Below are 15,398 nucleotides of genomic sequence, written 5' to 3' on the forward strand. Positions count from 1 at the left end.
GCACCTGGGGATAGGTTGATTGGCAACACTAAATTGACCCTAGTGTGTGAATGTGAGTGTGAATGTTGTCTGTCTATCTGTGTTGGCCCTGTGATGAGGTGGCGACTTGTCCATGTGTACGCGCCTTCCGCCCGAATGCAACTGAGATAGGCTCCAGCGACCCCAAAAGGGACAAGCGGTAGAAAATGGATGGATGAATGGATAATTACATTACATTTAATTAAATTCCATTTTAATAATTCCATTTTCTTTTAAATAAAAAAAATCCCCTAATAGCACATTTGAGTAAGCTACCGTATTTTTCGGACTATAAGTTGCAGTTTTTTTCATAGTTTGGCCGGGGGTGCGACTTATACTCAGGAGCGACTTATGTGTGAAATTATTAACACATTACCGTAAAATATCAAATAATATTATTTAGCTCATTCACGTAAGGGACTAGACGTATAAGATTTCATGGGATTTAGCGATTAGGAGTGACAGATTGTTTGGTAAACGTATAGCATGTTCTATATGTTATGGTTATTTGAATGACTTTTACCATAATATGTTACGTTAACATACCAGGCACGTTCTCAGTTGGTTATTTATGCGTCATATAACATACACTTATTCAGCCTGTTGTTCACTATTCTTTATTTATTTTAAATTGCCTTTCAAATGTCTATTCTTGGTGTTGGGTTTTATCAAATACATTTCCCCAAAAAATGCGACTTATACTCCAGTGCGACTTATATATGTTTTTTTCCTTCTTTATTGTGCATTTTCGGCAGGTGCGACTTATACTCCGAAAAAAACTGTATGTATTAAAAAATAATTTCATTTAAAGGGGACCTATTTTTCTTACCTATTGATCTGCATAAGTCCCAAACATCTGAAATCAAACCATGTAGGAATTGCGGACATACACTATATTGCCAAAAGTATTTGGCCACCTGCCTTGACTCACATATGAACTTGAAGTGCCATCCCATTCCTAAACCATAGGGTTCAATATGATGTCGGTCCACCTTTTCTTCTACCAATTATTGTCACACACACACTAGTTTTGCAGCTATTACAGCTTCAACTCTTCTGGGAAGGCTGTCCACAAGGTTGCGGAGTGTTTGTAGGAATTTTCGACCATTCTTCCAAAAGCGCATTGGTGAGGTCACACACTGATGTTGGTCGAGAAGGCCTAGCTCTCAGTCTCCGTTCTAATTCATCCCAAAGGTGTTCTATCGGGTTCAGGTCAGGACTCTGTGCAGGCCAGTCAAGTTTATCCACACCAGAGTCTGTCATCCATGTCTTTATGGACATTGCTTTGTGCACTGGTGCAGTCATGTTGGAAGAGGAAGGGTCCCGCTCCTAACTGTTCCCACAAGGTTGGGAGCATGGAATTGTCCAAAATGTTTTGGTATTCTGGAGCTTTCAAAGTTCCTTTCACTGGAACTAAGGGGCCAAACCCACTCCTGAAAAACAACCCAGCACCATAATTCCTCCTCCACCAAATTTCACACTCGGCACAGTGCAGTCCGAAATGTACCGTTCTCCTGGCAACCTCCAAACCCAGACTTGTCCATCAGATTACCAGATGGAAAAGCGTGATTCATCACTGCGCTAGAGTCCAGTGGCGCCGTGCATCCGATGCTTTGCATTGGACTTGGTGATGTATGGCTTAGATGCAGCTGCTCTGCCATGGAAACCCATTCCATGAAGCTCTCTGTGTACTGTACGTGGGCTAATTGGAAGGTCACATAAAGTTTGGAGTTTAGTAGCAACTGACTGTGCAGAAAGTCAGTGACCTCTTTGCACTATGCACTTCAGCATCCGCTGACCCCTCTCTGTCAGTTTACGTGGCTGAGTTGCTGTTGTTCCCAAACTCTTCCATTTTCTTATAATAAAGCCAACAGTTGACTTTGGAATATTTAGGAGCGAGGAAATTTCACGACTGGATTTGTTGCACAGGTGGCATCCTATGACAGTTCCACGCTGGAAATCATTGAGTTCCTGAGAGCGGCCCATTCTTTCACAAATGTTTGTAGAAACAGTCTCCATGCCTAAGTGCTTGATTGTATACACCTGTGGCTGGGCCAAGTGATTAGGACACCGGATTCTGATCATTTGGATGGGTGGCCAAATACTTTTGGCAAAATAGTGTACTTATAAAACTATATTGCTTTCCTTCATACTTCTTCCAAGCAAGCCGTTTGGAATTTGCCCAATTTGTGACATTTTCTCAGGTGTGACATCAGCGGACATATCCATACATGGTAGGTATTTAAGTGCTTTGCGCAAGCAACAAGCTTCTTTTTTACTATCCTCTTGTTGTGAGGCGGATTGGCTCGTACATGCACATGCATCCTCTGCTGTTGACACTACTACCGTAATAAAAAGGCCACAAGGAAGTGTTTTACATGTTGAAAAAAAAATTAAGGCTTTTTTTTACCATACTGTCTTTTTTCTTATCCGAGTACAGTAAATTATATGGCATTTTAAAATGAACATAACACTTCAAAATACAGCTTACTGTAACACTGATAGTCACTGGTGAGTCAGTTAAAAAATTAAGTTATTTAATCTTGTTTAATTTCAATTTGTGCAGTGTACAAGTCAATTTTCTGGTCTTTATAAACAAATCATTGCATTGGAATATATGTATGTGTCATTATGGGAGTTATTATGGATACGAATGAATTTCAGTGTTGTTTTGTGCATTAATTTCACAAATGTATATACTCATTTCCAAGCCTCAGCTACAATAAAACACGAACACCGCTCTGCTTTCTCACCACCACTAACCGCTCATAATGAATAGGATGCTATTTTGCAACCTGTCCAGCCCTTCCAAGCAGACCTGACATCCCATAAAGTTCTCACCACTGCTACTTTGTTGGTTAAGCTCCACCCGTGTATGCACACATGTACCCACCCTCATGTGCACAGACCCCTGAAATAGGTTACATGTTTGGAAGCTGCCGATAATAATTTTGTTAATCACCTCTCAGTAAAAAAATTGAAATGTATTTAAGAAGGCATTTTATGAAATGGTACATCTTCGCTTGGAATCATTTACCACATTTGTAAATTGGTGAGGGTCAATTTGTGTTCACAAACATTTACGGACCACCCTATAATTTCAAAGAGACATTTCTCTACTTATCGTTAACAGCGTGCCATAAATCACCACTTTGTCAAAAGTTTGAACACACTTTCTCATGCTATTAAAGGAGACAGTGTCTCCTTTTGACTGGTACTGTAAGTATACTTACACATAACATCCTTTTAAAACTTTATGCTGCGCTTTGCCTTTTGCTAACAAAATAAATAGGCTAATTTAGTCTCTCGACTGCAAAATAAGCCACCGTGGGGCCAAAGACAGTTGCAACTTCCAGCACTTTAATAAAGAAGGTGAGAAACACTGTTGAATTCAAGAAAGAACTCGAAGCAAAGTACACAGTGTAGGTGGCTCTTCTCTCCTAACGTCTCGGCTCATCGCTGTCTTCGCCAACAAAAACTTAATTTGTAATGGAACCGCACGGCAGCTGTTGGCGTGACCCCAAGATGCAGAAATGGAAGGCGATGTGCAGGTAACATGGTCCTTATATTAGGGGCAAATACAAGGCAAACATAGGTGGGACACAAAAACGTGTAGTTGACGGCAAAGCAACCCACAAAGCATGCAGGCAACGCAACAGGCCTAATGAAACAATGAAGCAGCATTGTCAGGTTCAGAAACCTCCGACAGTAATTGACAGGTGATTACCATTTGGTAACAGGGGAGAAGACCAGTGCTCTGACAGGAGGTAAAGTTAACAAGCATTACAACATGAAATGAACTAGGAAAATAAGAGTATAGACAGGAAATGTGAAGATTAACTTGGAAAATAAGAGTGTAGACAGGAAACTAAAAACCAAAACAAGTTTCAACCTGCCACGAGGGATCATGACGTCATGAAAGGTAAAAGTGATATTAAATGTTCATTATTTTTTTGCATTGTTTTCTGCATGTAAAACTATAACTATTCTCCATAAAATGTGTTAATATTTTTTGAGTGTCTCTAATGGATCAATGTATCGTTACATTATTTCTTATGGAGAGAAATGTAATATTTCTACCCCTATTTGAATGGGTCCTGTTACATATTTTCAAACTAAAGAGTGGTCTTCACTAATGCAACCACTTTTCAAACATTTTGCATAAGAAAACAAAACAAAACACAAAAATCAACCCTTAAAAAATGCTTGGATTCAATCAATCAATCAATCAATCAATCAATCAAAGTTTATTTATATAGCCCTTAATCACAAGTGTCTCAAAGGGCTGCACAAGCCACAACGATATATATATATGTATATGCAGCTTTATTTGGAGGATTGTGGTTTCCTGTGAATAAATGAGTGAATGAATGAACATACAAGCTGGGGCTTAGTGTTGTTAGACAGGCAGGCAGGAACAAGTTTGTATTATTATTTTACTTTTTGGGGGGCATTTTATCCCATTTTAGGGGTGCTCGGATTTATTTTATTTTTATACATTAATGCCTCAATTTACAAGCTTTATTGGTTCTGTGATGAAGCTCTTCACTTAAAACACTTGTATCTCAAATCAACATCTCCCATTGAAATTCATTGAAATCAATTTAAGTGAGGCTTGGCCCACCAAAAACACCAAAATAAAACACTTTTAGATAAAAAAACTTTGTATAAAAACAGAACAATAGAATGTACTACAAACAACCACAGTCCTTTTTTGACGTAATGTAATAATAATGTACAACATTTACTTTGAAGAATGAACTTCTGTGGTATCGCCTTTCAGTTGCTTTCAGTCAAAGACACCATCAGCAGCTTTTTCCATATTTTCATGAATAAACTTCCGCCGTTTAGATATTATTTTACCGTCCTTGGCTGCTTCAGTGTGGTGCAGACTTGCTGTGATAGGCTCCAACTGCTTGGCCATGACTGGTACGTACTTTACTTCATTGAATATCATCCAGTCCTTCTTCTCAACACTGTCCTTCACACTCACTTTCTTTCTTCCCATGGTTGAAAATACAAAGGAATGTTAATTTCTAGCTATGAGCTAATGCTAGTGAGTTAGGTCGCATCTTACGGGTTTTACTGAGACATTTGCTACGCCAACTGATGACAAAGATGCTTGTAACTCGTATTTTTGCTCGTAACTTAAAGGGGACCTGCTATGCAAAATTAACTTTTCCTACGTATTGGTACCTGTTTTTCTGTATTTGGGATCTGCATAAGTCCTGAACATTTGAAATCAAACCATACAGGCATGGTGGGGATATTTATAAAACAATATTGCCTTCCTATAAACTCCCTCCAAATGAGCCGTTTGGAATTATCCCAATTTGTGACATTTTTCCCAAGTGTGACGTCAGCTGATATGGTAGAGATTTACCTGAAGAACTTTACACAAGTCCACCATTGTAGTCCGGCATTGTAGTCAATAAGTCCTTCTTTTTCTAGTTCCTCTTGTTGTGAGGCAGACTGGCTCGTACATGCACATGCATCCTCCGCTGTTGCCATTTCTAATATAAAGTAGTGAATAGTTCTAGCTTATATCTGTCAGTAGACTTGCTATGGAAGCGCTAAAAACTACAACATGGCAGATCGGGAGAAGACGCATTCGAAGAGGAGTCACGTAAATAAGACCGCTCACAAAACGGCGCATTGTGCAAGTGACGGTCAGAAAGCGGCTTGAAGATCAATCCATCCATCCATCCATTTTCTACCGCTTATTCCCTTCGGGGTCGCTGGAGCCTATCTCAGCTACAATCGGGCGGAAGACGAGGTACACCCTGGACAAGTCGTCACCTTGAAGATGATATGTAAAATATAATCTATGCACAATTTTGACCAAAGAACCACCATTACATGACCACAAGGAAGCGTTTTAAATGTAGAAAAAAATCATATTATGACCCCTTAAAAGCACAACAATTAGTCAAGAGACAGCTCTTACCTCAAAACACTTTTAAAATGGAACTGCACTTTTTAACTTTAACTTTTTTAAATTTCATCTTTTATTTACAATCCCTATCTAAGTCAAGAACACATAAGTTTTTTGTTTTATACTAATTTGTAATATACGACAAGCACAAGGTGGCTAACAATGAAGATCTAGAATCGCTAATGCGAGTATTGTATTCCTCCCATGAAGCCCACTAAAAAACATCCAAAAACTGCCAACAATACTCCCTTTACACCTCGTGGCCTGAATATTAACCAAGTATTAGTGATATTCTTATTGTCAATGCTAACGCGGACAAACTATTTTTAGCGGTGCCGTGATCACAGAGAGCTAAAAGCCCATTATGCTGCTGTATTGACATACTGAGCCGGTAAGCTGCTGCATCGCCCTTGAGTTGGTAAATGTTATTTCTAGATTATAAATCATGCCTCTTACTTGTATAGTAGAAGTTTGGGGCCATAAACGGAGAAGTTGGTCAAATGTGACATCCAACTTGGACCCGGAGATGGCGAGAAAGACACTAAGACGCTTGTTTGCAGCTCCCTTTTTCTTTTTTTTTTTTTAACCCGCGTGAAGATTATAATTAATTCTTCATCTAAACAGGAAGATGTTAACATCTCATCAGTCGGCATGTCAGTGAGAGCAGACATTGTACAGTAAGTAGTTATTTTATTATGTTCGTAGTTTGTATTTCTTGTTCAGAACTTAGCTTTACTTTTGCATGATGCTTAGTGTTTCACTATACCTGGATCTGTTCAGCACACCTTTTCTAAAACTTGTAGATCATCCTCTTTATATTCAGGCTCAAAAATATAAAATTCTAGATCTTCATTTGTCCTGAAGTAGTCTTTGTTGTCTCTCACGAACTGTTCTTAAAGGAAAAAGCAAACGATGTGATGCGTCTGTGAAATTAATGAAATTTAAATTTAAATTAATTTGCTCAAAATGAGCAAAATATGTAAATATTACATGTTATTATGAATATGCCTGTTACATATAAACGTACAAGGTATATGTAAATAAATAAATGATAAATGGGTTATACTTGTATAGCGCTTTTCTACCTACAAGGTACTCAAAGTGCTTTGACAGTATTTCCACATTCACCCATTCACACACACATTCACTTGCCATGCAAGGCGCTAACCAGCAGCCATCAGGAGCAAGGGGTGAAGTGTCTTGCCCAAGGACACAACGAACGTGACTAGGATGGTAGAAGGTGGGGATTGAACCCCAGTAACCAGCAACCCTCCGATTGCTGGCACGGCCACTCTCCCACCTTCGCCACGCCGTCCCCATATGTAAAATGTTGGAGGTTTTTTGAGCGATTTATAGGCGGAATAGCGCAAATCCCATCACCTTCATTTTTAGCTAACTTTTGCTTGCATTTATTTATGAGTCAGAATGGATTAAAAAAAGACAAACATGTGTTCTTGTCTCAGGTAAGTATTGTTAATGATAAGCAAAATTCCAAAAAGTGCAGTTCTCCTTAAAGTTTAGGTAGCACTGTAATTGCATAATTTTACTCTCGTTGTTGTCATTTAAAGAAACAAATATAAACACACTTTACATAAATGTATTTCCTTTTTTTTTTTTGCATTTCTGCTTATTTTTTTATTTTTCCAAAACTGGCATTGGGATTATTTTTTTAAACATAATTTTACTAGGATATGTGTGGGTTCCCTCCGGGTACTCCGGCTTCCTCCCACCTCCAAAAAAACATGTAGCGGGGGATAAGTTGATTGGCAACACTAAATGGTCCCTAGTGCGTGAATGTGAGTGTGAATGTTGTCTGTCTATCTGTGTTGGCCCTGCGATGAAGTGGCGACTTGTCCAGGGTGTACCCCGCCTTCCACCCGAATGCAGCTGCGATAGGCTCCAGCACCCCCCTCCCCCCCCCACCCACCCCGAAATGGACAAGCGGTAGAAATTGGATGAATGTGTGCCTCATGATTTGTGAATGAATAAAAATGTGGTTCGATAATGCATGCAGAATACCACAATTTCATAGATAAAATTTGCTTTAACAGCTACTGGATTTAGGCCTCCAGTGAGGAATTTTGCTAGGAGTTACTGTCCTAAAATGAATAATGTAAGAAGACGCTTCCATGTGCTTTTAGCACCAGGGACAGCACCACGCACTACATCGTGGAGCTCTTCTCCTACTGTAGGGCACAACACTGAAGAATACTGTATGTACACACCACTGCTTTGCACGTGACCAGGAAGGGTCAGCAGTACCCACCCACACACACACACACACACACGCAAACACGCACACACACACGCGCGCGCACGCACGCACGCACGCACACGCACATGCACACTCCCCCACTAGCAGCAGCACCTCGACCACTTTTTCTTTCTTCTAGTCACCGGGGTGCCGTTTGGCAGGCAGCGGGCGTGTGAGTGAGCTTCGACCCGGGCGGAGCGTCGGATGCTCGGCCACAGCTGCTGCGGATATCCGCCTGGTACCTGCCTCTCATCGGACGACTCGATTCCGAAAAGGCATTTTTTAAATTATTTTTTTTAATTTTTGTTTTGCTGCTGCTTTTGTAACACATTGTGAATGGTTAGCAGAAATGTGTTTTTTCGATGACGCGGATGTAACGTCGGCTTGTGCAAGGGATTTTTTTTGTTACTGTTATTTGAATTAGCGTAGTGGCACATGTTTTAATATCACATGTATTCGCTCGGGTTGAATTAATATCCCGACGGAAGACAAAACAAAAGGTAAGTCTGGCTTTTTGTCTTAATTATCACCACTATCTTTCTGATTGAATCAGCACCAACACAGCTACTAAGAGACGAGTGTGATATCATTCAGGTGACTGCTGTTAGCCGCTGTTAGCATTCCAAGCCAACATATAGCTTCACTGTATCGTCGCTCGTATGTATATATTCCTACATTTTGACGGACATTTATTGTCTATTTGTGAAAGTAGTGTGTTTGCTTCTTGGTCGGGAAGTGTTTGAATGTGTGGTTTGTGGTAACCATCAATCAGGACGCCTTTGTTTGAATCCATGTCAATGCTTGCATGCTGCGTTCACGTACAGCCTGTAGAGCAGTACAAACACAACTGTATAGCTTATTGTTTGTCTTACGTTCTGCTGGTGTTTGGTCTACATTCCCCACTTTGGTTGTTTTGTTTTTCATGATAGTACTGTATAGGGATTTTCTGCAGCCTGGCCTGCAATGAGAGTCATGGCAGAATGAATGCATCCCCTAACACAGGTGTCAAACTCAAGGCCCGGGGGCCAGATTTTGCCCGCCACATTGTTTTAAGTGGCCTGCAAAAGGGTGGAAATAATGTGCAGCAATAAAGTACTTCACTTTCTTAATAAACATATTTGTTATTTCAATTTTGACAGAAATTTTGCTTGTCTTTTAAACATGAAAATTATTTGACCATGTAAAAAACACTATGTGAACACAAGGGTGTCCAAAGTGTGGCCAGAAGCTCGAGTTTTGTTGGCGTGTAGCATATTTTTGGATTAAATTAGACAGTAAGAATGTAAACAAAAACAATTGGCAAAAATGTGATATAATGAGAAAAAAGCAGACAATTTGACATATATAACTCAGTGGTGTCCAAATTTTTTCCACCAAGGGTAACATATTGAAAAGCCAAAGTATGTAGGGGCCATTTTGAAACTGTTTTATTTTGTTAAGAAAACCCCCCAAAAAGATAAAAACAAACATTATAATGTATTTAAAGACAAACGTTAGGATCAGCTTTGTGTTATATGTGACAAAGTGTATTATCAGTTATTAGTAGGGGTGTAACGGTACGGGTATTTGTATTGAACCGTTTCGGTACGGGGGTTTCGGTTCGGTGCGGAGGTGTACCGAACGAGTTTCCACACGGACATATTAAGTAGCGTACTGCACGTTGTATAAACAATACTCAAAATGCCGGATATTTGAGGCATTTAAGAAACTCCGCCCAGATAGCTCAGCAAAAAAGGACATGTCCAGTGAAAAGAGGATGTATGGTCAGAAAAGAGGACGTATGGTCAGTGATCGGTTTCACCGGACATGTCCTCTTTTCACCGGGCATCTCCTCTTTTGCGGGGCTGTCCGGGCGGAGTTTCCTAAATGCCTCAAATGTCCGGCATTTTGAGTTATGGTTGCGTGTGTTAACAATGTACGTTCAGGGTTAAGAAGGGGTTAAAAACAAAACAAATTGTGCTTGCAGCAGCATTCGTGAGGGAGGGGCAGAGACAGAGAGAGCGAGAGAGTTATGATAAACACGCATGCGTCGCTAGGCTCTGCTTTTTAGCCATAGATTTATCAGATTTAATTTTTTATTATCTATAGCAGGGGTGTCAAAAGTGTGCCCCGGAGGCCATTTGCGGCGTACAACTAATGTTTTAAAGGCCCACGGCACATTCTAAAAATACTATTAAAATAAACAAAAACATAACAAAAGTGAAAGAAAAAAAAAAGGTTAAATGTAATTAAGAAAAAGTTGCAATGTTTACTAATAAAACAAAGCAAACGAATCAAAATCAATGTTATTATGAATTATTGACTTATCCAAGGTTCCGATTACATCACATCAAATATTCCACTAAGAAAAATGTTTTTGGTGGAAGATTTTGCAAATTTGGTAAATAAATAACCAAAAAATGTATATTTTGTTGTTTTCTTACTGTACCGAAAATGAACCGAACCGTGACCTCTAAACCGAGGTACAAACCGAACCGGAATTTTTAACCCCTAGTTATTGTATCAAAATTTCATCTTTTTCTCATTAGATTGTCTTTTAAATTTTTGCTCTTTTTTAGAACATTTTTACTGTTGTTTTTATACCGCTGTAATAATTAATAATAGTGTACTTTGTCACCTATAACACAAAGTGGACATTAAGTTTGGTCTTTAAATATATAGATAATGTTTGTTTTTAGCATTTCTTTTTACAAAATAAAAATATTTCTAAATGGCCCCTGCATACTTTGACTTTTTGTACGCGCCCTTGGTGAAAAAGTTTGAACAGTCCTGTATTAAGATATTCCCAAAATTTTTTGTTAGACTAAATGCTTGTTCCCCTGACTTATGATTTCAAAAGCAAGTATGTTATCCATCATTTTGTACGTTAAAAATACTAATAATCAAATGCATAGGGATTTGTGTAGTAATATCCATCCTCACGGTGGCAGAGGGGTTAGTGCATCTGCCTCACAATACGAAGGTCCTGAGTAGTCATGGGTTCAATCCTGGGCTCGGGATCTTTCTGTGTGGAGTTTTCATGTTCTCCCCGTGACTGCGTGGGTTCCCTCCGGGTACTCCGGCTTCCTCCCACTTCCAAAGACATGCACCTGGGGATAAGTTGATTGGCAACACTAAATTGGCCCTCGTGTGTGAATGTGAGTGTGAATGTTGTCTGTCTATCTGTGTTGGCCCTGTGATGAGGTGGCGACTTGTCCAGGGTGTACCCCGCCTTCCGCCCGATTGTAGCTGAGATAGGCTCCAGCGCCCCCCGCGACCCCAAAGGGAATAAGCGATAGAAAATGGATGGATGGATGGATATCCATCCATCCATTCATTTTCTACCGCTTGTCCCTCTTATCACGAGGAGGTTATACATTAAATATATTCACTGCAACAAGCAGCCATAACTGTGATGTGACCTTCAATAAAAACGAGTTGGACCACCCTGCCCTGTAAGATGAGAGAGCTATCATTGAAAATGTGAAATAAACTGCATATCAAGACTTCACTGGACACAACAATAGTGGGGATGTATATTAAGGTGGTTGACCAACATAATAAAGTGCATGAATATTGATGACTTTTACTGGCTTTTCTGCCCCTCACTAGTTTGGTTTGCACATAATTAATAGTCTTTAATATTGTATGTTAGCGGTTTTTAATGCATCGCCTCCCACTTTATATAATTTATTGTTTTGATGCAAGATGCATGCGTATATCAACCATAGTGCAGTTGGAACATTTTGTTTATTGGTTACATTGTGTGGCAAACATTTATCACTTGTCCCTTTTCTGTGCGTTGCTTATGAGTCATGTCACGTTGTGATGATTTCCATTTTCTACTGTACCATGACTCTTTTCCATTTTATTATAGTAAGAACTGTTGAATGGAATGAATGGAACTGTATTGTCATTACACTTGAAGTACAACACTATTTTACAATCTATTGGATTGTGCAACAGAGTATGATTTTTTGATTCTTTGCATGCACAAACATTTGGTCATAAAATATTAATTTTCAAGCTTAAAAATTAGAGATGTTCCAACCAAGGTTTAATACTGCCGATTTGATTGATTGATTGATTGATTGATTGATTGATTGATTGATTGAAACGTTTATTAGTAGATTGCACAGTGAAGTACATATTCCGTACAATTGACCACTAAATGGTAACACCCGAATAAGTTTTTCAACTTGTTTAAGTCGGGGTTCACTTAAATGGATTCATAATTCTGATAACAATCGGCCGATTCTAATACTGATCACATGTATTAATGGTATATGTTTCAATTTATTAGTGGTGAGTGCTATTGACCCTTAACAACATCAACATGATATTTAAACTATTTAAACAAAGTCAGTACTACACAATAACTAAACAAAAGCAGAAACTGCTATCTGCTACTCATTTAAACACTTTGGTTTTTGCCCCCAAGTGTCCAGGGAATTATTCCATAAGTTTGTAAACATTAACAAAGGGGAAAAAAAGATTTTGAGAAAATAGAAATATCGATCTCTTCACTCTAGTATCGATCATATACTGATACTACCCTGAATATCCATCAATTTTCTACCGCTTATCCCTTTCGGGGTCGCGGGGAGTGCTGGAGCCTATCTCAGCGACAATCGGGCGGAAGGCGGTGTACACCCTGGACAAGTTACCACCTCATCACAGGGCCAACACAGATAGACAGACAACATTCACACTCACATTCACACACTAGGGCCAATTTAGTGTTGCCAATCAACCTATCCCCAGGTACATGTTTTTGGAGGTGGGAGGAAACCGGAGTACCCGGGGGGAACCCACGCAGTCACGGGGAGAACATGCAAACTCCACACAGAAAGATCCCGAGCGCAGGATCGAACCCAGGACCTTCGTATTGTGAGGCAGACGCACTAACCCCTCTCCCACCGTGCTGCCCTACCCTGAATATCGACATCACTAATTTATAGATTGATCCAATCTAGGGCTGCAGCTAACGATTATTTTTCTATCGATTAATCTATAGATTATTTTTTTTCGATTAATCGGTTAATCTATAGATTATTTTTTCGATTAATCTATAGATTATTTTTCCTTTTACCGATTTTTTTTTTTTATTTAAAATGAAGAGGAAAAAATAAATGTAGGCCAGTTTTTTCAAAAGGCATGGCTTTTATTTACAAAAAAAAAAGTATGGCCACTAGTCAGTCAACATTGACAACAACATGACAAAATATTCTGTAACAATGTAAACATTTAAAACTTTTAACATTTAACAAAATTAAAAGTAGCTTATTTGCTTTTTAATGTGCAAATATAAAAGTAAACATCCAGTGCAAATCTTAATATTCTGGAATAGTATAAGCATTTCAAAAGTAAAAGTATTGCTTATTTTGCTTTAAAATGTGCAAAAATAAAGATAAACATCCAATACAAAAAAGTGCAAAACGGAAATATTCTGTAACAAGTGTAAACATTTCAACAAAAGTAAAAGTATTGCTTATTTGCTAAAATGTGCAAAAATAAAGCTAAACATCCAATACAAAAAAGTGTACAGTGTAAACATTTCAACAAAAGTAAAAGTATTGCTTATTTTGCTTAATAACACAACAATGATAGTATGATTAAAGTGAAAGTTAATTGTTCGTTTGTACATAGTATATGTAACTGTTAATGTTGTAAAAGGTATTTGCACAACTAATTAACGTTAGCGTTTGTGACACGTCTTGTGCCGTGGGGTTCTTTCAGGACCGACAGACTGAACGCCAGACGGCTTTGCCAGGTTTACAATCTTTTAATTTTACACAAAGTCTTTTCTCTTCCAACTGCGCGGATCGCGCACCTGGGCACGATTGCGGCGTCGCTCCCGGCGCGCCCCGCCTCGCCGCTCGCTCGCCGCCGCCGCCTCTCCACAGCGTTAAAGAGGAGCGCGTCTTTGTAAACACTGAACAGGCACGCCAAACGCGCCTCTCAGAGCGAAACGGTGCTTTAGTTTATGAATTTACAACGCAGATACAAATGACACATTCATGTTTTTGTGTAATAATGACAACGTATACGCACGCGGACGATTGACTTGTTGATGGTGATGGCAAGAACGCTGTCGGGGGTTTTCTTTTCAAATGTTCGTTCATAGCCGTTGTGCTGCTATGATAGGCCATTTCCGCTCGACACAGTGTGCATACAACAACATTATTAGGCCGTTTATTGAAAAACTCCCACACTTTTGACGACTTTTGGCGTGCTTTTTTCCCCTCGCTCGCATCGTCTGCTTTGCGCTCCGCCATGACAGTAAAGTAGTGTGACGTAAATATGCGACGCGCCGACGCACAAAAACGGCGTCGACGTATTTACGTAACCGATGACGTCGACTACGTCGACGCGTCGTTTCAGCCTTAATCCAATCCTCCATTTACGTGTCGTGTACTGACTGACAATGCTGGCAAACTAACAGTTGTTCTTGTATTATCCTCTCTCTAGACTCTTTTTAATCTACTTGTTAATTTCCTGTTAATATCTGCTTACTTTCTGCTGTAAAGTGATTCCATCTACACTTCTTAAACTTTATTAAGCAATTATTTATTGATGTTTTTTTAAAGCTAGGTTAGCTTAGCTATTAGTATGCCTGCTCCTGGCTTTCTCTTGGTGTGTAACATGTTTAGCCTCATTCTCCAGAGATAATAATACTTGATAATGATACTTAATATAATAAGAAATTCAGTTTACTTTCCGTTATGGAGGTGATTATTAGTTTAGAGGAGCAACTCCACACTTTGTATGAAGGGACATATTTGGCTATTAGCCGCTTGTCAGTTTCTGATCGTCATTAAAAGTAATTAATCGCCAATGGGGCGGTCTAGCTTGGTTGGTAGAGCGGCCGTGCCAGTAACTTGAGGGTTGCAGGTTCGATTCCCGCTTCCGCCATCCTAGTCACTGCTGTTGTGTCCTTGGGCAAGACACTTTACCCACCTGCTCCCAGTGCCACCCACACTGGTTTAAATGTAACTTAGATATTGGGTTTCACTATGTAAAGCGCTTTGAGTCACTAGAGAAAAGCGCTATATAAATATAATTCACTTCACTTCACAATGGCCGATCACAAACTTTTTTACGAGAATTAATCGTCACATCCTTAATAAAAATGGCTAAATAAACTAAAACATAATCAATACTACAGTAGTTTTGGTCACTAGAAGAGCCCAAACCAATCAGAACTCACTG

The 15,398-nt window shown here is 39.3% G+C and overlaps 1 protein-coding gene across 3 annotated transcripts in view; it reads left to right on the plus strand.

Annotated features, from left to right (window-relative positions):
• The first annotated feature begins 8,338 nt into the window (after window positions 1-8,338).
• sptbn2 (spectrin, beta, non-erythrocytic 2) overlaps window positions 8,339-15,398 on the plus strand; it is a 79,167-nt gene continuing 72,107 nt past the window's right edge. For 2 of the 3 annotated variants that reach the window (XM_061962319.1, XM_061962320.1), the window contains exon 1: window positions 8,339-8,707. The gene's annotated coding sequence lies outside the window, so the exon portion shown is untranslated. The remainder of the gene's footprint in view (window positions 8,708-15,398) is intronic. The other variant, XM_061962322.2, reaches the window with a different exon arrangement.

The sequence above is a fragment of the Nerophis lumbriciformis genome, linkage group LG09, assembly GCF_033978685.3.
Source record: "Nerophis lumbriciformis linkage group LG09, RoL_Nlum_v2.1, whole genome shotgun sequence".
NCBI classification, from domain to species: domain Eukaryota; kingdom Metazoa; phylum Chordata; class Actinopteri; order Syngnathiformes; family Syngnathidae; genus Nerophis; species Nerophis lumbriciformis.